Consider the following 26958-nt stretch of genomic DNA (forward strand, 5'->3'; position numbering starts at 1 on the left):
ATTCTCATTTGGCCTGCAAAGTTTGTTTTCTCCATTTTGAAAATTTGTAGATTTAAAGACAGTTTAGGTATACCAAAATTTAGGAATTTCATTGAAAAAACCCTACAAAAATTTGATGAGCTTTTACATATGAAAGAAAAATGTTTTATGTGAAATGTTTCTTGAACCCTAAACCAAATGTTGGTAAAGGCTTATTTTTGGATTGACTCGATAAATAATAAAGTCGAAAGAGAGTGCAATTCTCTTGTGGAGGTCCCATGGCCTTTTGCTTGTAAACTTTTAGGGTTTAGGGTTTTAAGGTGCCTCCTTTCTTATTAAGTGTTGGATAGAGGCTCTCTAGAAGGTGCTCAATTGTCAAGCTCTTGAATTTGGACCAAAATTTCACTAGAACAATTCATTTCATAACATTATATAACCTCCAAAGGATAATTCATTTCATACTATTGTATAACCTCCATCCGAATTTAAGGGGAAAAAGTCAAGTAATATTCGTCAATATTGATATTTGTAAGCTATGGTTAAAGGACAGCAAAAAAAAAGGGGGAAAAAAACTTAGTCTTTTTTTTATTTGGTGTGGGGGGGGGGGGGGGGGGGGGGGGGGGAAGCATGACACAATTAAATTTAAAAAAAAATTGGGAATGTAAGTATGACTGTGTTTGAGCGAGATGTCTCTCTCGTGCATACGCGCTCTGTCTGTGAGACTCTCTGTCTCTCTGTCTCTCTCGGATCAGAAAAACAACTTAACTATGTGTTTCAGGATTGCACTCTTTCTTTGAGATGAATAGGAGTATCGTCTCTGTGTCTTGCATTCTTGCAACAAGTAGAAGGGAATTTGTGGGGTGTGTGAACGCCTCTCTCTCTCTCTCTCTCTCTCTCTCTCTCTCTCTCTCTCTCTGTGTGTGTGTCTGTCTCTGGTGGGCAAGCTAGGGCCTGCTCTGTGCACATCAGCGCAACTGTTCTTGCAGCAAATTTTGTTTCATTGCTAAGAGCACGTCGCATGGAGAGGCCGCCCAAACAAAGACGCGGATTAATCAATCCGTGGGCGATTTGTTTTAAGACTAGTGAACACCAGAAGTGGCTCACCGCTCTTCCGAAACCAGTTGTTAGTTTTAGCAACTTTTTGGGTTCTCAATTCTGTGGAAGATGCTTTTGTTGAAATTGCAAGACATTTGTTGGGAAGCACTAGGTTGTTTAAGGTCATGATTGAACTAAAATTTTAACGATATTTTTTTGCTTCTCAATTACAAAAAAAAAAAAAAAAACTTCTTGTGCTAGTGTTGGAGGCTTGGGGAGGTCTAGTTGGGCCTCCTTAGGGTGTTACATCTTGTTACTTTTTATTCCATTGGATGGACGGATGGAACTAGATTGAGAGGTTTAGTCAATGAATATGAAAAGGTATAAAAAAGGATTAAGTCCACTCTATGGTTGGTAGGGAATGCTTGAGATACGATTGTATCATGCTAATAGTTGGTATTATGTCATTCTTGATGGGCTAGTGTTATTGTGGTATATACATTTGGGGCTATACTAGTGCTATTGGTATTACAAGTTTTATCGTGTTAAATACTAAGCTAATGTATTATTAATGTTATATGTTTGTACTTATGAACGTAATCATGTTGAAATTAATTATTGAGAGGAGCTTAATTAATTGTTTTAACCAATGTGATTGGCGTTTGTGAAGAGTAATAGGTGTTGACCAGTGCGAGGGTACCGATTTAGGTGTCGCATGGATGACGGTATAGTGTTGTGCGGAGTATTCATGACAATGTGTCAATTTGTATGTTTAATTAACATCATATTTAGGCTTTGGCCAAGTGTTATATTTGTAATGTTAATTTAAATTCCATGGTTAACACATCTTAGATGTGCAGCAAATCAGATTTATTGTAAAAGTAGTGCACAAGGCACTAAAGTTTTTTGTAAAAGAAAAGACCCAACTTTGGATGTTCAAGCTGTTATTGCCTGTGGAAATACAATATTTAAATACCTTAGTGCGGAGTATTTATGACAATGTGTCAATTTTTGTATTTAATCAACATCATATTTAGGTTTTATCTAGGTGTTGTATTTGTAATGACAATTTAAATTCCGTGATTAACATATCTTAGATGTGTAGAAAATCAGATTTATCGTAAAAGTAGTGCACAAAGCACTAAGGTTATTTTGTAAAAGAAAAGACCCAACTTTGGATGTTCAGGCTATTATTTCTTGTGGAACTACAATATTTAAATACCCTGGTGTGGAGTATTTATGACAATGTGTCAATTTTTATATTTAATTAGCATCATATTTGGGTTTTGGCTAGGTGTTGTATTTGTAATGGTAATTTAAATTCCGTGATTAACATATCTTAGATGTGTAGAAAACCAAATTTATTGTAAAAGTAGTGCACAAGGCACTAAGGTTATTTTGTAAAGGAAAAGACCCAACTTTGGATGTTCAAGCTGTTATTACCTATGGAAATACAATATTTAAATACCCTTGTGAGAGATGAAGCCACTTACGTTAGGGTGGGGGAGATTGTACCCAATGCTCTTCTCTCTTGTTTTTCTTCTATATTTTTTAAATTAAATCTCTTATATATGGTTTTTAGTTGTATGTTTTTATGCATAAATGTGAGACTAACAACACTGAGATCTTGAAATCATCTGCCATTTTTCCTTTATTATGTGTGGTTCTTTTATGCAGTTGGACATATCATGCTAGATATGAATGCGCTACCCTCATATTGTATTGCGCCCAAGCACAGGCGAGCTCCTCTTTATACGGCCCCCATTTATGAGTAGCCATGGTTGAGGAGCATGAGTACCCTACATCCCCGTATTCACACAGGAAGGTGACCCATGAGGTTAGTTTTAGATAAGTAGCCTGAGCACCCGGAATCCCTGTATTCACATGGGAAGGTGACCCATAAGGTGATGGTTTAGAGATGGCTTAGATTAGATTTGACACACTACAAAAAAGGCATTCACAAGATCTTTGCTCGTACATCCAGATTGACCTCAATCTGCATCGTTTTTGCGTTAGTAGCGTACGGGAGGTGGCTTGTTCTCCAAATGGATGTAAAATCTCCTTTCCTCAAGGAGGAGATATATATGGAACAACCACCTGGGTTGGTGGTTCTTGATTCCGCAAAAGAAAAAAATTATAGTTTATGGAAGGCAATCTACGAGCTGAAACATTAGGGCCAAAAACGTAAAAAAAAACGGCTGCATTTTAATCACTTGTACTAGATTTGGATTATTACAACAATTTAGAAGAATTTCATGGGGTTTCCTAGAGCTTGAGTTACCCAAATTACAATGGGGTCTCCACCCAAATTTCATGGGGTCTTCACCCAAATTTCCTAGAGCTTGAGTTACCATATTACAATGATTTAGAAGAATTTCATGGGAAGCCTGTTGGAATGCCAATCTTCAGCCAAATTTCCTTTTTTCTTGATTCCTTGATGTGCAATAGTAGGCCAGATTTGACACTTAACCTTCACTTAGCTAGCTACGTAGAGGGCTTGACTTTGACGCAAAATGTGTGAATTAGAGACTTGAATCTTGAGAATTGGATTAGAATAGGCATACCGTTGACGTGTTGGAACGTGTTGGAAGAATGGCGCGTATGCTAAATTCTAATCACTTTGGTATGTGGATATCGCGCCGTTATTCCACTGGGACAACCTTAGCTGGAGAACACTCAAATTGGCTCCTATTGCTAATTTAAACACCACTGGAGCTGGGGTAAAGAAGAACACCTGGTGTGGGTGAAGATCAAGAGGAGATGGGGTAAAGAAGAATATCTGACGCCTATGCACATACGGTCAAGAAAATAATAATCCCAGCCTATTTATAGAAGACGTCGACTATGCCACATGGCATACTAACAATAGAACCGTACGGCGACACGTGTATCCACACGTACGAGTGTTAATATGCATGTGTGTCCACATGTACGATCGTAGGTTGACATGTGGGCTCGCACATGGTGCGACCATACGTCGACATGTGGGTTCCCACGTGTGACCGTACATCGTACGTGTGAATGCGTTGTGTGGCCATGTGGTGTCCGTACCATTGCCATGTGGCCTCACGGGCCTATAAATATTTGGTTAATTTAAAAAAAAAATCTAACTTCGAGCTACCCGAGCTGACCGTCTTTGCCCTACCTTGGCCCCTGAGCTGCCCTATGCCATTGAGCTTCCCTTGTAGTGCACTAATTTTCCATTTTCCCGTTGAGCCCCTTGAGTGCCCCTGAGCCCCTTGAGCCCCCTGAGCTGCCCCATTCCTGTGAGATTTCCAAAGTAGAAGGAGATTTTCCCATCTGCTCGCCTTAGAAAGACAGTGCGGCGATAGCATCAATCTCCTGAGACTGGATTGCGACCTTCGCGTTGTCTTTCCAAAGTGCGCTTTTCTCCTGATTTTCCTTGTGCCACTAAGCTGCCTCAGCCCACTGAGCTGCCCTAGCACCTTGAGCTACCCCTCAGCCCCCTGATATTTCCAAAGTAGAAGTTGAATATTGCCCCACCATAGAAGATTTCCCACCGTGGAAAGACAGCGCAATTCCATCAATCCGACCAAATTGGATTTTCCATATTGTGTTTTCTTTCTAACCTACAGTCTATGCTCCAAATCTCTAAATTTCCTGTTGGATAACGCACCTTCCCCTAGCTACCCCCAAACCTCACAATTTCTTCTTGTTTGTACAATCCTTAGCAACTAAAAGGTTAGCTTCTATTGTGCGCTCCTAAGCTATACCTTCCAATGTTGTTAACTGCAAAGAGATGGGTTCAAGTGATGAAGGTGATCATGTGATAGAGGAAACACCATCAGAGAGACTTTTTGACTTCCTACAGCTTACAGGTGCACAAAATTTATTTGATTGCTATAGGGAATCTTTCAATGTAAGATTTGAAGTGAGTTCAGTGATTGATCACTTGAAGAGGAAACACAAGATTTCTTTGCATTGATAGATGATAGTGCAATTCTTATTTAAGGTGTGAAGGTTTGATTATCTTAGCATGTTGTCACAGACAACTTCAAAAAAGGGCAGATTGCATAAAAAGTATTATCTACTTCCTGACCATGTGAAGGTCACTATGGAGCATTGGAGATTACATAGTAGGAAATGCAAGCTTCTTCAACATCATGTGTCTTTCCTTTTCTATCTTCATGTAAAATCAGGAATTGAAGATGCTGAAAAGAGTAGTCTTGAGAGTTCGAGTGTCCAGCCTGTAGCATTTCTAGGGGACATTCAAATCAAGAAGAAATTCATGATGTAGAAATGGTTATGGATAAAGAGCAAGAAGAAATAATGAGCAAGAAGTTTGATGCTGCAGATTTTAAGGCAAGTTTATTTCTTCTAGAGGAAAAGGATGTTTCTATAGAGGATTCAGAGAAGGAGATCCTTCTCCCATGCCTACCATCCTTCCCACTAAAGGACAATAAGAATTTTGTACTACTAACAGATATCCAAAAGTTGTTGAATATAAGGAAGGACTATTGTCTTGGTTTAATTACAGATGGATATCAAGTTACATCATATTTTTTAGATCCAGATACCACTGATGAATTTTCAGCGCTTAATACAGAAGCAATAGGTGACAATTTCATTGATGCACCTAAGGCTATAGAAATGTGCATAAGAAAGTTTGAAGAATGCGAAGACACTCTTCCCACATAGGAAGAATTTGAAGCTATTCAAGACAGCATGGGAATCTCTAATATGAGAAGGGAGCAACCAAGGATTCCATGCTTAGAAGAAGAGATGCCTCCACAAGGTTCAATTGACTTGTGGGAGGATAGGCGACTTGTTGACAAAATGAGAACAAAAAGGTATTTATAAGAATAAATACACAATATTTTTTAAAAGATTTTTATTGTTGTAGAGTAAATTTTTTCTTTGTTTATAGCTTGTTGAGATAGCAGATGAAGATGGATTCCTCGATCGAGGTGTAGGTAAATAAATTTTTGTTGGCAGAGACTCAACCCTCAGCCACTATATTTCAAGGATACCTCTAGGCGTATTGATCACTTACCACTCAAAATATTCAGATGATCCACGCATTCCATTGATGGCCTTAAAGGTTATACCAGCATACTTAGGACATGGAAGGATATAGCACAACACAGAAAAGATAATGCTAATAGAGAAGGAGGAAGCTATACGTATTTTTGGATATGCACTAGGATTGTGGGCATTGAGGGCAGGGTATTTTTTGTGTTATGTAGCATATGCAAAGGCAGTTCTTGATTTGAATACCCATGCTCTTGGAGGCTATCAATGCCAAAATCTATTAAGGTATAGAGACAAACTACCCAAAGAAGACGAGGCTAAACAATTATCTAAAGACGAGGGCAAACAGTTGCCTAAAGAAAGCCTTGAAAAGGAGGGGAGTCTCTTTGAGGAAGACAAACAGTTGAAGCAAAAAAGATGACTTTTTTAAAAGCCTTTTTCTGCTTGTATTAAGAATAATTTTTATTACAATTTTCGTCACTTTAACTTTTCCTCCTTCTCAATCACCATCCTGCATAAAGATACACTTTATTTTATCATGATGAGTGTTTATAATATATTGATGTTAATAACAATGACTATTTTTGTGTTGTATAAAATAACCTGATTTTTAAAAATTTCATTCTATCGCTGCATTTGCCTTCGGTAGAATGTGTTGTGAAAAGCTCTTGTAGTGCATTTGTTTTTGTTTTTCCGCCACCATGTCGAGTTGTACAAAAATAGCTGATACATGCGACATAGTGTGATTTTTCCATGCCTTGAGTATTCCATGTAGCAAGAGGCCCTTGGTTCCTCACAAAGTATGGGCCATGTGCAAACAAAATATGCTTCACATATAAAAAAACATATTAATAATCATCTTATATCATATTAATTAGTCAATGTATGAATCACATGAAGCAAAAACTCTTACTAGGCAGAAGGCTATGTCCTTGTTCCCCCAGGTAGCTACAATTATTTCCACAAGCGTCTTGATTGCTGTTTCACACTAACTTGCATAATCGCCTTCAGTCGTTTGCTTACATAAGAGTTTTATAAAATTATCAAGCTCTATCCAGACCCTTATACGAAGCTTTGTCATCCTTGGATCACTAGCTTGGTTAGTTGTGTGCTCGCGTAGAGATTTCCAACATTCCCATACTTCTGTAACTTGTTTGAACCTCCTAGCTTTGGCTCCTCCCACATTGACATATCTACCACATAACATCACCAGTGGTATGTGATTTCTTGTCATCCTTTTTAAGTTACACATGTCCACCATGAAAGCCCATATTAGAGAGTAAAATCTCACATTGCTCTAAACATGCATCCGACTGATTACAAAATGGAATGAGCATAGTCAAGATGAAACCTTAATAGCTTATCCAGTATTGTAATTTCTGCATGTAAAGTATAAATGTGGGCTCTCTCTAGCTTTATAGGAAGTATGGGATCCTAATTGGGATCCTCAGGCACAATACATGGTTCACCCTTGAATTCGGCTATTTTTGTTGACTTTCCCTTGCTCTTGGTCTTTGATTTTCCTTTAGCCTTGGTCTAGTTTTTATCACCAGTTACTTGCTTTGTCTTGTCTCTAGATGAAGGCTTTGTGCAATCCATTGTAGGGCTGTACCAATCTAGACTGCTCATTCCTGCCATCATGCAATAGAGGCATGGGTTTGCACATCTAGGACCATCACACACCCCATACATGCACTTCAATGCTTTCAAGTTGGCACTCATGTGCCACTCAACTGTAAAGTTTCGTACCCCATCCACCACAAGCATCTCTCCTTTATTCTGAGCATCAATGAGGCTTGGAATTTCTGTGCCAAAACAACAATTTGAGAGTATCACGACTCTCATCTCGCACTGCATCATAGTTTCATCTCTGACTGTGTGCTATGTAATGGCTGGTCTTCCTTAGCTTGGGCATAATTTAAAGCTTTGTTCATCAGCCCTATACTCATTCTTTCCATTTTTTGATGTTTGAGAATTTGTGCCTCATCAAGCTTGATAAAAAAAATAAGATTACCCTCACAGTCCTCTATTGTGCACTAATAGAACTTCACCATGGCTGATTGGACCCTTCTAACATATGTAAATATGTTAGGATACATATCGTACTTGAATATTGATTTCTTTTTTTTCCTTTTTTTCTTTTTTGGCTTCTCTCAACAGTCATTAAATCGTCAATGTGTTTCCTATGAACCCTAGAGTCATTAAACCGTCAATGTGTTTGTATTCACTTATGGCTTCTCTACAGTCATTAAACCTTCAATGTGTTTGTATTCACCTATGAACCTTGGAATAGCCAAATTTTGTTGGTGTCATGCCATTGTTATGGTATGTGGTCGGGGTAAGCCAAACACATGAAGACGATGAGGCTTCATACCTTGGATGAGTAGCTTTGATATGGCTTTGTATCCCTTTCTTCTTATTGAAACCTTGTCACATGCCTCCACCACCTCATCAGGCTTGACCAAGTCACGAAAGTCATTGTAAACTTACTTGACTACCTTTCTTCGAAGCCCTGCACACTGCAAGAGCTTGAGCATTTCAATCATCTCATTGTTTTTTATAGAATATTTGATCATAGAATTTCTATCTAGAGGATTATCCAAGCAGAAACCTCCCACACTATTCATGTAGCTTTGAGCAAGCCTCATCCATTTCTTCTTAGCACCCCCATGTGTGGCTAGGAATGTAACACTTTTAAACTGTCTAGATCTCACTCTTTTTTGGAGTGCATGTTCCTCCAATTTTTGGTTAGTTTGTCTAAGCTTTGTTACCTCTTCCTAAGATGACTAAAGTAGCCTTTCCAACTCATTTACACGCTCATTTACACGCTGAATTTGTGATATCACGATGCCTTCTAGTTCTTTAACAGATTGCTTGTACACACCAAGCATAGTTTCAACCATATTTGTGTGTTGATAATGGAAAATAGTAGCTTGATTATTCAATCTTGAGTAATATCCAAACAAGCCTTTCCTACCATCCCCAATGAATCGAACAAGATCATGCAAGGTGCTAAATTATGGAGGCTTACCAGTTGATGTGGGTCAAGTGGGTAAGACCTCCTTGAACCCACAAATCTACATGCTTCTTTCCTTCTGCACATAGCCTTTGAGCTTCAGGCTCATCATGTAGAGCTTTGTGATGAATATTTCTCCACGTGTAATATTCTTAGTCGAGTACTAAGTTGATATGGTGTCTTTTCTTTAAGTGTGGATGAACTCTTGGAGTCACCATAGTAATAAAAATGATCCAAAGAGAAATCAAGAGATGCCCTATGGAAGAGAGAAGTATGTTTTTAGAAAACATGTACTAAATTAGGTAAGAGGGCCGCAAGAGGATAGGTGAATTAAAGACTATAGATACGTGAGGATGGCATATTAAAGACACTCTCCTCTAAATATAGGTAAAAGAGACATTTAATATAGCTATTTGTCTCTACTATTTTAGTTGAATCACTTTGATTAAGAAAGTTAATCCAATCCTTACATGGCCCTTTTTTTAAATTTTGGCCCTAATGCATGTCCCACGAGCATGTATTTGACAATAAAAGATGTAGCGTCTGGTTAGGAGGGTGTTGTGAACCATTCTAGAATTTGTTGAAGAGAATACTTGCTTTAGCACCCATAATCCAACAACCGAATTTTGATCTAATGTTTCATGTGTTTGTAATAAAGATGCATCTCATGTAGCCATTAGAAGTGCTTTCATGTAGAAAGCCTAAGGATACTATGCAAGTCATGAGAGACTTTTCAGACTTTTCAAAGAAGAAAGGAACCATTCCAAATAGAGGAGGAGGAACTATGAATGATTCATTTAATTAACAAATTTAGACACTACTTGTTGGGACCTTTCAGTTTCATGTGGATGATAAAGCATAGATTTACTTGGAGAATAAACCAAATTTGGTAAGAAAACTTGCATAATGGATACTATTACTTCAAGAATTCAACTTCACCACCATCAAGCACAATCTTGGGAATAAACATGAAGTACTTGACTTTTTATCAAGATTGGAATCAGGAGAAGCCCCAACTGGTGTGGAAGATGACTTCCCACATGCTTACTTCTAGCTAATGTGAAGCCCAATTGGTATGATGAAATGCTAATGTTCTTGACACATGTAACTTTTCCAGGTTACATGACAAGAGATCAAAAGAAGAGATTGAGAAGTCATTCATGGTAGTAAACGATCAACTATATAAGATGAGCATTGATCAAATCCTGAGAAGGTGTGTTGTAGACCATGAGCAACAAGCGATGTTGACAGAAGCACATCAAGGAGTCACATGCCACAAAGTGTTCAAGGTAGGATTGTGATGGCCAATAGTAATTAAGAATATATATACCTTTGCAAAAATATTGTAATACATGTTAGAGAGTGGGACTGTGAAATGCATTAGATTGAATGCCACATAACCCTATACTTTCCATTGAGCCTTAAAAGGGGGATAGACTTTATCTAGCCATTCAAACTAGTAGCTCATCAGATAGGCACAATAAGTTCAATATGGTGGGCAAACTATTGTACTCAGTGGGTGGAAGCAAAGCAATGAGGGGCTGCAAGGCCATGCCAGTAGGAAAATTCCTCTATGAAGTGATCATGACCAAATTCGGATGTACAATTGAGCTTGTGAGTGATCAAGGGACTCAATTCGTTATTAGTGAAGTGATCAAGAACCTGATAGAGTAGTACATGGTGATACACAAGAAATCAACAATGTATTACTCACATAGTCTAATGGCTAAGGAGAGTCAAAACCAACGGAATCTTGAAGAGAATCATGATCAAGAGAGTCAACCAACGGACCATACTATACTACAATGCAGCTCCCACGACCATCTACAACCTAAGAATAGTTTGTCCTCAGTTTGTTGTCAAGCACTCACTAATCTGGTCACATAGCCAGACAAGCATGTATCCTAATTAGCAAAGTGTCCGGTCTACATCTGGCCACATAGTTGGCTCACCACAATGATTACTCCTCATAAGGGGGCCTAGACCACGTCCATTACACCTAGCCGAGGTGGAGCATTGAGAAAATGCTTTTCCAACACTATCATAGTGCCAATGTTACTACACAAGGTCATTACAAAGCACCCCCACCTCCACCCAAGTAACATTAACCCTTACATAACCCTCTAACCCTTACATAACCCTTACATAACCCTCTAACCTCGTCCAATGGAATGCCTATACTAACTCTCTACTAGCTTTCAATCCTATCAAAAGCCTTGCCAACAACGAACAAAGGAGAAACCCACAGGACCAACAAAGCAAGTCACTCATGATGACCACCACTGAGAAATGAAAACCCAAAACTATCATAACCATCCAAGATGAGAATGGATAATTTTTACTTCAACATAGGCTAATCCTAGTAGTTATGAAAGAACTTATCTTGATTCTGGGGATAAACATTTCCAAATCAACAAGAGCCAACCTAGATCAAGATACCAAGAAATTGGATACATATGACGACAGATTACTTATGTTATGGGTATGAAATTTAATATATTTTGATGCTGCTCAATATTTTAGAAAGAATATTGTTTGGTAAATGCATGCAGGGTCCAACCCCTAAGTTGAATGTGCAAGTAAATTACTTAAAGGTTACACAATGTGCAAATGGTGATGAGTAGTGCAAGTATGTCACATGTGGAGGATCTTATTTTGTGTCAACTTGAATTATTATTTCATATAGTTATTTTATGGTAGTGCGCCATGATCTTGATGTATTTATTTTATCCTCCCCTTTTGTGTGTGGGTGTGGACATTTGAATTGTATGTGCACGTTAATAAAGTTCATGGTGGAAGACACATAGGTGTAAATAGGATAAGTGCCTTGCCAATTTTGTAGTAAAAAGAAAAGCCCAATCTTGTACGTGCACTCTATTATTGGCTCAAAGGCTAAATTTTGGAACATGATTAAAAATACCTATGTCATGGAGAGCCTCACGAATGGGGGGGAGATTGAACCAAATCTTGTGTCGTATGCTTATGGTTTTTTATCTCTCTTATTTGCATATGTGTTTTAATTATCTTTCATATGCTAGGCCAATTGGTAGTTCAAAGGTAATTGTTGAATTAAATTATATTAATTTATACTTAGAGTAAAGATCCGTTTTTGGTGGTACCAGAGCTTTGGCAAGTACAAGGGACATCTCTCCAAGGTTTTTTTAATCATTTTTTAAAAGCAATTCAAGAATTCAAGGTATGCCTAAACTTTGATTTAATTTATTCAATTGAGAAAAGCCTGTCAAGTTCACTATAAAGAACAAGTTATGGAAAACAGAAAAAGCCATTCCTTATAATTTTTGGAGAAACAAGAAGGGGTTTAACCAATAGTTAAAAGAGAAGCAAATGGGTAGAGCTCTACCTTGGGGAAAAGGATTGAAAGCTTTGGTGAATTTTCTCCAACGTAGGATCAAGGGTAAGGGGAAGATGCTACCCTCAACTTCTGCAATCGAGAAAACCACCTTTTTCTTTTTTTTTTTTACATATATACATAGATATATATATACATATGCATACATACATACATACATATACATATACATACATATATATATACATGTATATATATATACATATATATATACATATACATACATACATACATATATATATACATACATATATATATATATATATATATATTTGTATGTATGTATATGTATATATGTATGTACATACATACATACATATATATATACATACATACATATATATATATATATATATATATATTTGTATGTATGTATATGTATATATGTATGTATGTATATGTAAAATTTACATATATATATGTATGTATGTACGTATAGATAAAATTTACATATACATACATACATATATACATATACATACATACATACATATATATATATATATATATATATATATATATATATATTTATATGTATGTACGTACGTATAGATAAAATTTACATATACATACATACATATATACATATACATACATATATATATACATATACATAATAAGCTTAAAGCTTAACAAGCTTACATAAATCTAAGCTTTTGACTAGAAGCTCAATAGAGCCCCAACCCTCTTTTCAATTAAGTAAATTGTGGGGGAAAAAAAGAGTGTGTTTTTTACTATTCGAAAATCACAAGCTTTGATCTCGAAGATTAAATCAAAAATTTAATCACCTGATTTTAAGATTAAGCTTATATAAAAGCTTAAGGCTTTCAGCCTCTCAATTCACAATGCGTTGCATGGCGGGATCATTAACAGGCCCGCGCGCCGGTGTAAAGCCTAAAGCTAATGAGCTTTACTTCCCAGGCTAAAAAAAAATTAAAAATAAAAGCTTATTAATTTACATATATTTTTCCTTGGGGTTCCATAAGACTACGCTACAATTCAGCAGCACCCTAAAATTCAAACTAAACCTTCATAAACTAGAATTTCAAAGAATTTAGACCTTTGTATTATTAAGTTTTTAAAGCTTTATGTTATAACCCCTATCTTATACACTTACAAACCTTACTACATAAGCAAGATATTTCAAGCCTTTCCTCAAAGGAGAAATATCTCAGGTCCACTTCAAGGTAATGGAAACTCTCACTTTTTCCCTGAGGTATAGTAGACCTTGGTCTATTTAAGAAGCCCATACAATGTCTTACAAGGGCACTTTCTATTTATAGCCTCTTAGGTTATTAATTAAGTCATGAAAACCTCTCACACCATTGGTCAAGAACTAAACTTTTGAGGCTTAATTGCCCTAGGAAACTCAACGAAATTAGTGAGAATTGTAAGGTACTAGGGTTGATCCACATGGCGGGTTTAAGTTTAAGAGACTTCCATAAGTTGTTACAGGACCATGGTACATGGAGATTAGATTATTCCATAAATTAAATAATAAAAGAAATAAATCATAACATCAAAGCATAAATCAAGAGCATAAAATCAAAGAACGCAAGATTGGGTGCAATCTCCCCCTCGACGTGTGTGGCTTCTCTCCCACATGCGGTATTTAAATCATATTAATAAATTTAGCCCTTGGAGCCATAAATAGCATAGCTTTTCCAAAATTGGGCTTTTACAAAATTGAACCTTAGTCCAATGCTTTTAAAGCATCTCATCAAAAATAAACCTTGCCCAACATATGTACAATGGGCCAAACCATACAAAATTAAATATTTAGCACACATGTGCTTGGCTAGATAATCTCGTCCGATGTCCACCTTGGTTGTCCCGAACTCATGATCTATACTCAATATAGTCCACAATATTAGATCATAATTACTTTGGAATCACTCACAAAAATAATTCTAACAAATGGAAATCATTCACTACCACGCTTCACACATGCACCATACATGCATCACACATAATTAATTGGATTCATTCCCATGATAAAATATTCTTAAAAATCTCACTCCCGTGTGATAGTCCTCCCGTTTTTTAGAAGACAACCGTCCTCGGTTGTAACTATCAACACACACGAGTGATCAAACACATTAATTGTTCCCACATTGGATTCACTCACAATGTCATTATGTATTTAAGTAGATTCACTTCTACATATCCTCACACGCATCACACGTGTCTTAGAGTTGATCGGATTCACTCACGATCAAATTCACATAACCTTTACATGCATCACATGTGTCTTAGAGTTGATTGGACTCAGTCACAATCAAACTCCTACATTGGATTCACTCACAATGTTTTCATACGTGTCACACGTATTCACAGAGTACACCACCACGCGTCTTCACACATGTGATAGCTGGTTGGATTCACTTACAACCAACTAGGGTCACCCTCATCAAGAATTAATTCAAAAGAGTTGATTGGATGCACTCACAATCAAACTCGTACATTGGATTTGCTCACAATGTTTTCACACGTTAAAACATTAAAAAACTCTTGAAAATGTAATCTTCTTTAATCGACTGGTTTTTGTCATTAAGGGTGATTAATCCACTTCAAGAGAGTTTTTTTTTAGAAAATATGTTATTTGGGGTCCAAATTGATCATGTAAGTAATAGAAATTAGTGTTTTTGAGTGTTTTGAGAGCATCTACATGCATCAAAACACCTAATTACATCAATTGAAGGAATTTGACTCTCTTTTGCTTAATTTTATCTTAAAAGAAGAGACCAAAATTAAGAGTCTGATTAATCTCTAATTATACATTAATTTACACATTAGTTGATACACATAGCTTAGCAATTCCTTGCTCTATCCAAATATGTGCTCAATTGTGTGAATTAATTAGTGATTAAGGGTTAATTAGAGTCCTTGTTAGTCTAAAAGAGAGAAAGATTAGTGAAAAGATTAATCTTTGATTAATTCTTAATTACTTTTTTTACATAACTCATTAAGGCTAATGAGCATTAAATGAGTAGAGGCTCATTAGTTATCAAATTGTCCATTCTGGGGGTCATTTATGAAGGGTGTAAGGGGGTGTCATAAAAGAATTAACTTTTTTTTATTCCCACTTACCTTTTGGAAAATGCCCATATCTCTCCATTTTAAAATTTAAAAAATATTCTCCCCAAACAAGAAAATTTGAATTTCCTAGCATACTCCAAAAAAAAAATGCGTGAGCCACGTGGCGCACCGTGAACCATATTTGCCTCATGCCTTAAGGATTCACGTCCTAGGGATCCATGCCAAAAAACCGCGTGAGCCACGTGGCTCACGCCGTGAACCATTTTTACACTCTCACGTCTTAAGGGTTCACGTCCTAGGGGTCCGTGCCCATAAAAAATAAAAAATTAAACACCCGCGTGAGCCACGTGGCTCACGCCGTGAACTATTTCTGCACTCACGCTTTAAGGGTTCATGTCCTAGGGAATCACATCCACAAAAAAAAAACAATTTATGTCCTAAGCGTTTCACGGCGTGAACCCTTAAGTGTTTCATGTCGTGAAACAGTCCCCGTGTTAAAAATAATAATAATAATAATCAAATTTGATAAAATCCGTGAAGCCTATTTTACGCTGTGAACTGTACCCTTCTAGTTCATGCCGTGAAAGGCTAGAAAACAACCTTGTTTGGAGGCTCGTATCTCCTAGACTGTGAGTCCGATGAAGGCACTCTAGTGCTCATCACCAAAAAACTGACATCGAGCTCTTAGAAATCAGTTTGACCATCCAAGGTCAAAATTGATCGTTTTGGCCTCCAACCAGCAGCCTCAAAATTCAACCCAAAAATCGAGGCAAAAATGGTCCTTAAAGCACTAAAAATCACCCAAAACAACGTGAAAACAACTGTGAACTATATTCGGACTACTTTTTAAGGGTCTAAACGACAAAATCACGAAAGACTGAGAGAGAGAGAGAGAGAGAGAGAGAGAGAGACAAAGTTGTAGTACTCCAAAAATACTACAACTCTCTCATACATAGTTTTTCCAAAATCCTTTTGGAACACCTTAAAAAACGGGGTGCAAAATTGGAAAAAAAATAAAGACTTTAAAAAAAATCTTGAGACAATGATGGAAAATAGGTTTTAGAACTTCCTCTTCCATCTAGGAAGGTACTAGCAAGCACTTTTTCAGAAAAATATCTCTAAGGTCGTTCATGTGCGTATAGCATCTAAGCTAATTAGGACAAACAGACACTCGTTTGACCCAACGAAGAGTACGCAAGGCCTCCTGAGGCTGTAACAACCTGTGAGAAAATCTAAAAAGCACAAAAAAAAGTGTGCTTGCTCATTGAGGCAATTGACAGTGTCAAACATAGCAACGATAGAGGGACTACGTGGACCGACACCCTCACTGAACCCAATGGCTGACATCTTCGAGCCATTTGACCATTCGCCATGCCAACAACAAGAGTATCATTAGGTTTTGCACCCCCCATCACTTCAATCCCACCGGGCTTTATTCCTTTACCTAACAGTTCCATAAATCCTATAGGTACCAACCCTTTCCAACCCTTAGATGCCCACACCTTGGACATATTGACTAGTTTAAGAAGGTAGGTTTTCTAAGGACTAAGTGAGTCCCTACCCACATGAGCACTCACATACAACCTTAGTGACTCATACAAAAACACAACTGTACAAATTTCAAAAATCATGGGCAAATACGACGGAACAACTGATCCTGATTCATTCAAATGTTTGAACAGAGATGTTGAAAGATCCCTCCCCCCTCTGCGCAACGAATTATGGGGTGCTAGCAGCGGAAGTAGCACTTGTTGCGCAGGGCAGAGCCTCTCACTCCCTCGCCCAACAGACATAGGTGATTCCTCCGAGATATTTTATTCTAACGTAGTCAAAGTCTTCACTAACCAAACTGATCCGACCGAACCCGTAAGTCTCATGGTCAGATCAAGGAAGAGACTTGCACTTGGATCATAGAGTCTAATGCTTTTTTTCTCATCATTGAGAGGCACAGCTGTTGATTCTTTTCCATAGAACAAGGGTTATCCGAGATTTACTTCAACTATCGTAACTTAACAGAATTGAGTCTCTTTTTAGGGATCTATCAGTCCAGCCTATCCCATGGGTTAGCCAACCACCCAACCACTGTAGTGATAGGATCCATTTAGGAATTTGGTTGTATTTTGCCCCGAGTACTAGGGAAAAGAGTTCCCAGGTCCCCTAGCCCCGGCGCTTCAAGCAAAGTTTAAGATAGTCACACCACTTACACACCCAATATAAAATTGCATGTTTCATAGATTCAGTTGTCTTTAAAACAATCTTTTAATGAAACCATAGTATCACTGATCATAATCCTCCAAAATATCTAGCTTGAATTCCAATTTACAATCATTTCTTCATCGGTGTACCTATGGCATCATTGGCAACCAGAATGCTCACCACCTGTTCACTCAGGGGTTTCAATAGTTCCTAGCTCATAGTACCCGAAAATATAATCACATAAGAAAATCCAGATGGACTCTTCATTGAAGATCAGCAAGATCAACCACCAACAGATCCATATAAAAGAGCCATGGACTCATTTGTTGAGGACCAGCAAGGCCAATCAACCAGATCCATGACCGAGTTCAGAAAAAGCCTCTAACACCTTGTTCCATTTTCTTCCTCGACGCACGCGTGGGTATCTTCAGCGACCGAGAGCCTGAGCACCGTATGGTCAGCACCCTCTAGGCTCCTTCTTTGCAGGTCACCTAGCACTTCACTCATAGGCCGCTTCCTTTGCCCCTTATCCACTGTACCGGTCGGAAGCTCACCATTTAAATCGAACCGTGGGCTGGTCAAGACCTCGGTCGACCTTGCACGAGACGTCCACCATTGAGTCTCCGTCAGCTGTTGTAACTTTATCACTAAGGTCTCCACGAACTCATTCACAAGATGGTCAAAATGCTTCCCCAACATTCTTGACATAAAATAATCATTTAAAAACAAGTCATAAATATAGTTTCTAACAAACTCTCCTCTTTCCACATTGTTCCACATCATTTCCCGTTATTCCACATTCTTCTAAATCAATTCACTTTGCTTATTCCTCATCCAATCATATCTATTTCCATCATCCTTCATCCATTCTCATCTAATCACATCATATTACATCTCATCACATCTATCCACATCACATCACATTCATCCACATCACATCTCATCACATCCACATCTATCCACATCACATCACATTCATCCACATCACATCTCATCACATCTATCCACATCACATCACATTCATCCACATCACATCTCATCACATCCATTTACATCTATTCAGATTCTCATCACATCACGTCACATCCATCATCATCACATCTCATCCATTCACATCTACCCATATCCACATCACATCACATCACATCCATTCACATCTACCCATATCCACATCACATCACATCACGTTACATCCATCATCATCACATCACATCCATTCACATCTACCCATATCCACATCACATCACATCACATCTCATCCATTCACATCTACCCCTATCCACATCACATCTACCCCTATCCACATCACATCACATCACATCCATTCACATCACATCTCATCTATCCACATCTACCTAGATCCACATCACATCATAGTCATCCACCTTCCATCTCATCCATCCATTCACATTACATCACATCCATGTATATTCATTCAGATCCACATCTCCTCACATTCACATCCACATCCATTTACATCACATCACATCCTTTCACATATCATCACTCCCATTCACATCCCATCACACCCATCACTTTCATTGCATCCACATCACATCACATACATTCCATCCACATCTATCCATATCACGTCACATTCATTCCATCCAAATTACATCACATCCACATCTATCCATATCACACCACATCCATTCACAGCTCATCACATTCATCCACATCCATTCATTCATTCACATGCACATTTATCACATTATATCTCATTCTCATCCATTTTCATCGCATCACATCCTTTCACATATCATCACATCTCATTCACATCTCCTCACATTCACATCCACATCCATTTACATCACATCACATCTCATCCACATCTCCTCACATTCCCATCCACATCCATTTACATCACATCACATCTTATCCACATCCATTTACATCACATCACATCTCATCCACATCTCCTCACATTCACATCCACATACATTTACATCACATCACATCTCATCCACATCTCCTCACATTCACATCCATATCCATTTACATCACATCACATCTCATCCACATCTCATCACATCCAATCACATCTCATCACATCACATTCACATCTTATCACATCACATTCACATCTCCTCTTATCACATTCACATCTCATCTAATCACATCGCATCTGTTTACATCCCATCACATTCATTCAGATCCACATCACATCTTATCACATCCACCTTTAGTACAGTTTTCTACTTTCTATACTGATAGGACTTTTCTAAGTTTTTGCCAATTGTTTGGCCTAGTTAAAGGTACTTTTTTTCGATCCCATTGAATCTATGTATCAGAGTGTTATTGAAGGTTTAAAAAGGAAAAATAAACCTTATTATTGAATAGTAAAAATTCAAAAAGAGTATTTAAGTATTGTATTTTCATTCCTTAAGCTTCATTAATGAGAATTAATTCTAAACTTCCGTTTACTCATTGGATCCTCGATCCTCTCAAGGATTCCAGATTCTCTTTTCTGAATAAGAATTATCCAGGTTTTCTCGATGGACATTTTCATATTCTTTCTCAATTTTCTCAAGTAAACTATATTCAATATTCTATTTTTCGAGCAGATTCATGGGATTTACAAAAATCAATTCTACCCATATTTCCCAATAAAGTTAATAATGCTCAAAATTCCACTTTTGATAAATACTCATAATTTGAATTATGTCAAAATTTTCTCTTTTACCATTTAATTGCTTGGATCTCAAATATCATGGGAATTCCTCTTGTTGCATAAAAATAAATTTACCAAAAATTACTCTTTTCTCATAGTCAATTAATTATGCATAATTACAAAAAATTATTTCTCATGAATATGATGAAATTCATTCTTTTTGCATCGGATGTCCAATCCTAGAATATGGTAGGAAGTCCTCTTTTAGCATTATGCATAAAAATAAGATATGTATTATTTTTTGAAAATTTTACCATAGCTTCTATTACTGATAATTCTCAATTTTTCCTAAAAGAGTAAAAGCTTGTAATGAAAATATGATAGTAGTTCCTCTTTTATGCTTAAAATCAAACTATGAATTTAAATCATAAATTTACCCATAAAATTAAACATAATTATGATTATCCTACTAGATTGATCTAATTTCAACGTTCCTCTTTTTCCAATTTGTTAGGATAATCCATTTCTCATTTAGAATGAATTAGAGTAGTTTTTAACTACTCATAAATAATCTAAAAGGATTTACCATTATTTTAATAGCACAAAATCATGAAAATATCATTTTCTTATTCTCTAGCTTATCAAGCCTAGAGTTTAGCTTTGAATTAAGAGACTATCATTGAGAAGCATCATTTTTCAAGGGATTTAGCCATAAGATGGCTATTCTTTTAGAGAGAGAGATTTGCTTAAAAAGAAAGCATTACAAATAAGCATAAAGATTAACTTTCTCTTAATTAAACATTAAGACTTTAAGGGAAAGCTTGATTTGAATTAAAACAATCATTTAGAAAGCGTCTGAAACTTGAGAGGGGTTGAGAAGAAGAAAGTTATTGAGAAAATTGAAAAAAACCATAAAAATTAATTTTATCTCCAAGTTTGGCTTGATTCTCTAATTGCAGTGAAGCCCCCGACCAATCAATTGGTCCACCAAGAGGAGAAGAGCAACTCCAAGAGTTGTTGTAGAGAGAGAGAGAGAGCTCCAAGCTCCCAAGAGAGAGAAAATTTTAAGGGATAATAGAAAATATGATTATTTTAATATAATGCTAGCATGGTATAACTTCAATATTTTATTACAAATGAATGAGGGTCTATTTATAGGTGAGGGACGCCACTAACCAAGTCCAACTGGGTTCTAGAATTTTCCAGGTTCAGTTTGACTCAATTTGGATTTGGACCAGTTTGGCTCCCTTTTTTATTTGGTTTGATCCAGGCGAGAGAAGAGATAAAAATATCACAATTTTTTTGAATTAAAAACCCTTCCACAAATGTGAAATAGGCTACCCCTTTCCTTACCAAGGTGTCAAAAATGCAACATTATTCTAAAATATCTCATTTTTTTAGTAATATCTCATAATTTTTAACTAATAAACCTTGTACTCAGTCAACTCTTCATCTTATGTAAGAATTTACTCATTTTTGGGTATTTTCTTTTACTCTTTTGGATTTATCTCATCCCAACACTTGGATTAATCCAATAGGCCCATTGGAACCTTAATTGGAACATAATCCAAATTGTTTTGAAAATGTAGATCCTTAGGCTAACTTCCCTTATACCATTTTCAATTAATTCCTAATGCACATTGGAAAGTTCATTTTGAACTTCTGTTTGAAGGGAATCCATTTTAGAAACTAGAATGATTTTTATATCCAAAGATATCTCAATTTTGGATTATCTCTCTCTAGACATTTTCTCTCTAGGCTAAAATAGATTAAAACAAGATCTTTCTTCTATTTTAGAGAGGGGAATAATTACAAGAACAGAAGGGGAGGTTCTTACACCTTTATATCTCAAACGCTGGAGGGAGGAATCTTACATCCTACCCCACTTAAAAATTGTTAGATGTCCCCATCTCGCAGTTGGAGGATAAACTCTTTCACCTTAAGATCCAACTGATTCTGGGGTTCCTTATAGTCTGGTGAACCCACGCAGAATCCTGGGATAAAGATCCCTTCTACAAGAAGAACATATAGAACTCATTATCAGAGAACAATCCATTCAGAACATATCATTCATATCCTTAACAGAATAATGGTCTATTAGATCAAAAATTCCATTTTAACATTCCCCACAAAAATTTCAGTTATGCAAGTTCTCAATTTGTCATTCCTTAATTACATCCACTGGATCAAAGGTCAGACATCATCAATCTGTCAACACAATCCACTAATCTCATAGTGATCTGCTGGAAGTTATAATCATCTTCCAGTTACTACCATCATTACTGGGATTCGTCCCATTCATCCTCATTGTGGCTTTGTTCACCTTATCTTCTTTCAACCAGAATTCATAAATCATCATCTTTCAATCAAAATCCAAATCAATTCATCAATTCTCAACTAGAATTCAAAAATCATATCAACCAGCATTCAAATTCATCCTCTGGATAGCAATTTTGCTTATATTTTTGAGGTCTTAGATTTACTCGTATATATTGTCAGTAAAGAGCTGCAGATATACCCACGGTATATACGAGTAGTTACAGTCCTTGGAGTTATAAGGTAAATTATTAAGAGACTAAGGTTATGTAAAAGGGGAGGAGAAGGGTGTGTGTGTGAGTGCTTTTGAATCCCTAAGCCTCAATGTCCTACAGCCCAGGTCTCAGCCCTAATGGCGGCCTGAATCGAGTGCTGGAGTCAAATTACCAATCGGCTGTCTGGTTTTCAACCATGGAAGCTTGTATAAAAGCTTTATAAAAAGGTTTTAATACTAATTAGCTTTCATGCTTATCATTAAAGGAGTACTAATCTTTTAAGTGCTCTTGTGAGGGTCTTTTTCCATATCCTTGAAGTGGTGGGCATACACCATGGGGTATTCATAAGCCTCATTGCCATCAAGCTTCATCAACATCTTCAAGTGCACAAAGCTTCTCAAAGTGTGCTTATAAGCACTAATAGCATTGATTAACACTAATGAGGCTACTAATCCAGCAAAGGGGAGCCATTCCAAAGTGTTTCTAAACACTAAGAGTGTTCTTAAACACTAATGGTGAATCTAATCACCAATGCAAGTGTCATTAGACGCTAGAAATGTGCTCTTAAGCACTAATAGTGTTGCTAAACACTAATGGTGGTCTTAATCACCAAACAAAGTGTTCTTTGACACTAATGAAGCTAATCTCCATCAAAATTAGTGGTTGGGAACAAACCCTAAGTGCTAAACCATAAGCTTCACCATCTTAATCTCCTTTTTTATGCAACATCCTTAACTTGATTAAGGGTTGTTGCACTCTCATAAGCTTTTCTCTTTCTACTTAAGCCAAAACATCACAAATTTTTGGTTTTTTCTTCTTCATAAATCAGCCCATTACTCTCTAGTAATCTCCTTCAATACCCAATTTCAAAGGACAACACCCAAATTAAGAAGTTCTCATGAGAGGGCTTCCACACTTGGCAAGTCCTTGTCAAGTACAAGTTGTCAAGTACAAGATGATGTCCAAAGGTTTTTGGCCATTCATCTCTGGCACTAAGGTTATTGATCAAACTAAGGCTGAAGATATTGAAGATGATGAGAGGGCACAAGCCATGATCATGCTCCATCTTGATGAGGCTCTTATTCACCATGTGGACCAGCTTCGGACTGCAAAGGAGAAATGGGATGAGCTTGACAAGCTCTATGGAGCTCGTGGTGGTAAGAATTCCAAGATCTCACTTAAAATTGAATTTTTCAGCTTGGAGATCAAAGAGGGAGACGGCATTGGAAGCTTTATCTCTCACTTGAAGGGCCTTGTGGCTCAACTTGCATCAGTGAATGCGAGAAGGGATGAAGATGATGCACTGGTTGTTTTGCTAAAAGCAATCAAGAAGGTGTACCCCACCTTAGTCATCACCCTGAAAAACATACCTAATCCCACCCTTGAAGGAGTCATTCAATCTTGTCTTGATGAAGAAAAGAGGCCAAAGGGAGGAGCTGAATCTTCAAATGCAATAACTTCATCGAATATCGAACAAGCTTTGTCACATCAAGTGATCAAAGTAAGATGTGTCCATTGCAAAAAGGTAGGTCATTTGGCAAATAATTGTTGGATCAAATATCCCAACAAAATGAAATGTAACAAGTGTAAACAAATGGGACATATCACTTCCAAATGTCCTAACAAAGATTCAGCCTCTAACTCCACTGAGAAATTGTTTTAAATCTCAATGTAACCACACCTATATTCCTAACCTTGTACGCCTAATGCTATAAAGGCATCCTATGTCCCCAATACCATCTATTCTAATTTTTTTATAGTTGGTATTGAGGGGGGGTATTAAGAGACTAAGGTTATATAAAAGGGGAGGAGAAGGGTGTGTGTGTGAATGGACTTATGGTCCACTAGCTCACCTATTTAAAGGTGGAGCTAGAAGGCATTTTATTAGCATCATGAAGCTTAGTTGTATTTTGAGCAACTTAATAAGCAAGATCTTTTCTTGTATTTTGTGAGTCTCTCTCCTCCACATATTTGATCTAGCATGAGCACCACAAAATTCTAACATAAATATCATCAAATCTAGGCCTCAAGCAACTCAGGGATTCCATATAATTGCGGTTACTTCCATCTAAAGACCCAATTTCCAATTTATGAATCTTCATTTCTGAATATCAATTTGTATGAATTTCATCACACAATTACAATCTTTTACTGGTACTTCATAAATTTTTGATATTTCTTGCTTCTCGATTGATCCTCTTTAGCCAATTCGCTCTGATACCACACCTGAAAGATCCCTGCCCCTCCGTGCAATGAATTATGGGGTGCTAGCAGCAGGAGTAGCACTTCTTGGCGAGCAGAGCCTCTCACTTGGGGCCTCGCCACGGATATCCGAACAAGAGACTAATCCCTCGGTTCTTCCAAAACCGAACCTGAAAAAACTTCCCTCGCTCACAGCAGACATAGGCGATTCCTCTGGGATATTTTATTCTAACGTAGTCAAGGTCTTCACTCACTGACCAAACTGATCTGACCGAACCCGTAAGTCTCATGGTCAAATCAAGAAAGAGACTTGCACTTGGATCATAGAGTCCAACGCTTTTTTCCTTATCAAGAGGCACAGCCATTGATTCTTTTCCATAGAACAAGGGTTATCCCAGATTTACTTCAACTATCGTAACTTAATAGAATTGAGTCTCATTTTAGGGATTCATCAGTCCAGCCTAACCCCATCCAATGCTATGGGTTAGCCAACCGCCCAACCACTATAGTGATAGGATCCATTTACCCTACGGGACCATACACCTCATCGTCAAACTAGCGAGGACTCAAGTCGGCCTGTCGCCCTCTCAGGCTCCATCGCTTGCTCCTCCCGCCCCTCAGAGGGATGTCTACGCACTAGGGTGGGCTAATTCACCGCACTAGCCTGGGCCCTCAGCACTAGGCAGTATCACAATCACTCGCCTCGATCGGCGAACTCAATCTTCCAATGATATGAGGGATACCATGGGCCAACTCGGGCCTTACTAACATCTCCGCCATTCGGCTATACAAGCGCAAGAACGGGGCAGCGTCAAGGCAGGGAGAGTTGTACATGTACCTTAATTTAACCAAGATAACAATCCATTTACTCAACTAAACCATAGGACTAGAATCCATGTTACCTTCTTAAGAAAACAATCCTTTTCACAAAGGTTTTAGTATTTCAAATTGAGATTGCGATAAGACATTCTTTATTAAGGCATATGCTGTTGTTTAAAAGAATACAAACTTTAACTAGTAAATCAATCAAATAGATCACTATTAACAATTAATAGAGAAGCCGGGGCCATACCTCAACTCCTAAGAATGATATATAATTGAAAAATATACCTTATAGAAATTTGTCGTTTATCGTTGTCTTTGCTCGTTTTAACAAGAGCTTTAGAACTTGACATATGAGAATAGAGTCTTCTAATACCTTCTCTTATGATTGAAATCATCCGATCATCCCCAAGCTTTATCTCCTCTTACTCGTATTGTGACTCTTCTCTCTTTCGAAGGTCTATGGCAAAATAGCCTTCTCTTACAGGGGCTACGACATACTATTCTTTCTCTAAAAGAAAAGCTATGGAGTTTTGGTCTCTTCCTCTGAAAGGCCATAGCAATCTAACCTTCTCTTCTAAGATATTAGATAAGAATGAAGGGATATATATATCTCAAGCTCTAGGATTACCTTGAGGCTACTTGCTGCCTTCTTACAGTTTTCCTTATGTAGAAACCCTGACAGAATCAAAAAATTATTTCAGCCATAACTCTCTGATAAAAACTCAGAATATAGTCATATAACCAGTCAAAAGAACCAGAAACTATCTAGTCTACAAGCCAACGTGAGTAGAATAATAGGCAAAAACGTCTGTATATAGCTCCTACGCCTCCTAGTATGCCAATGGCGTATGCTCCAAGACCGCCTTATCACAACCCTTATTCAAGAGGAGCTAGGCCTAGCCACATATCATATCCTATGTCATTTGCCAATATACTCAGACCAACGCCAACTCCTATCAGCCAGGCTATCCCAGAAGTGCCTCCACCAGCTATGCCTGCTCACCTAGGTGATCTCGCAGCATTTGCTCAGACGATCGGACGATCCATTGCGGAAAACATGCGGGGCATGCCTGAGAGAGAACCTAGAAGCAAGGCAGTACAAGTGGCTAAGCTCACTCAAAACTTCAGTGGTAACGAGGATGTTAGGAAGCACATTGAAGTC

The sequence above is a fragment of the Cibotium barometz genome, chromosome 45, assembly GCF_041138505.1.
Source record: "Cibotium barometz isolate CiBa-2024 chromosome 45, ASM4113850v1, whole genome shotgun sequence".
NCBI classification, from domain to species: domain Eukaryota; kingdom Viridiplantae; phylum Streptophyta; class Polypodiopsida; order Cyatheales; family Cibotiaceae; genus Cibotium; species Cibotium barometz.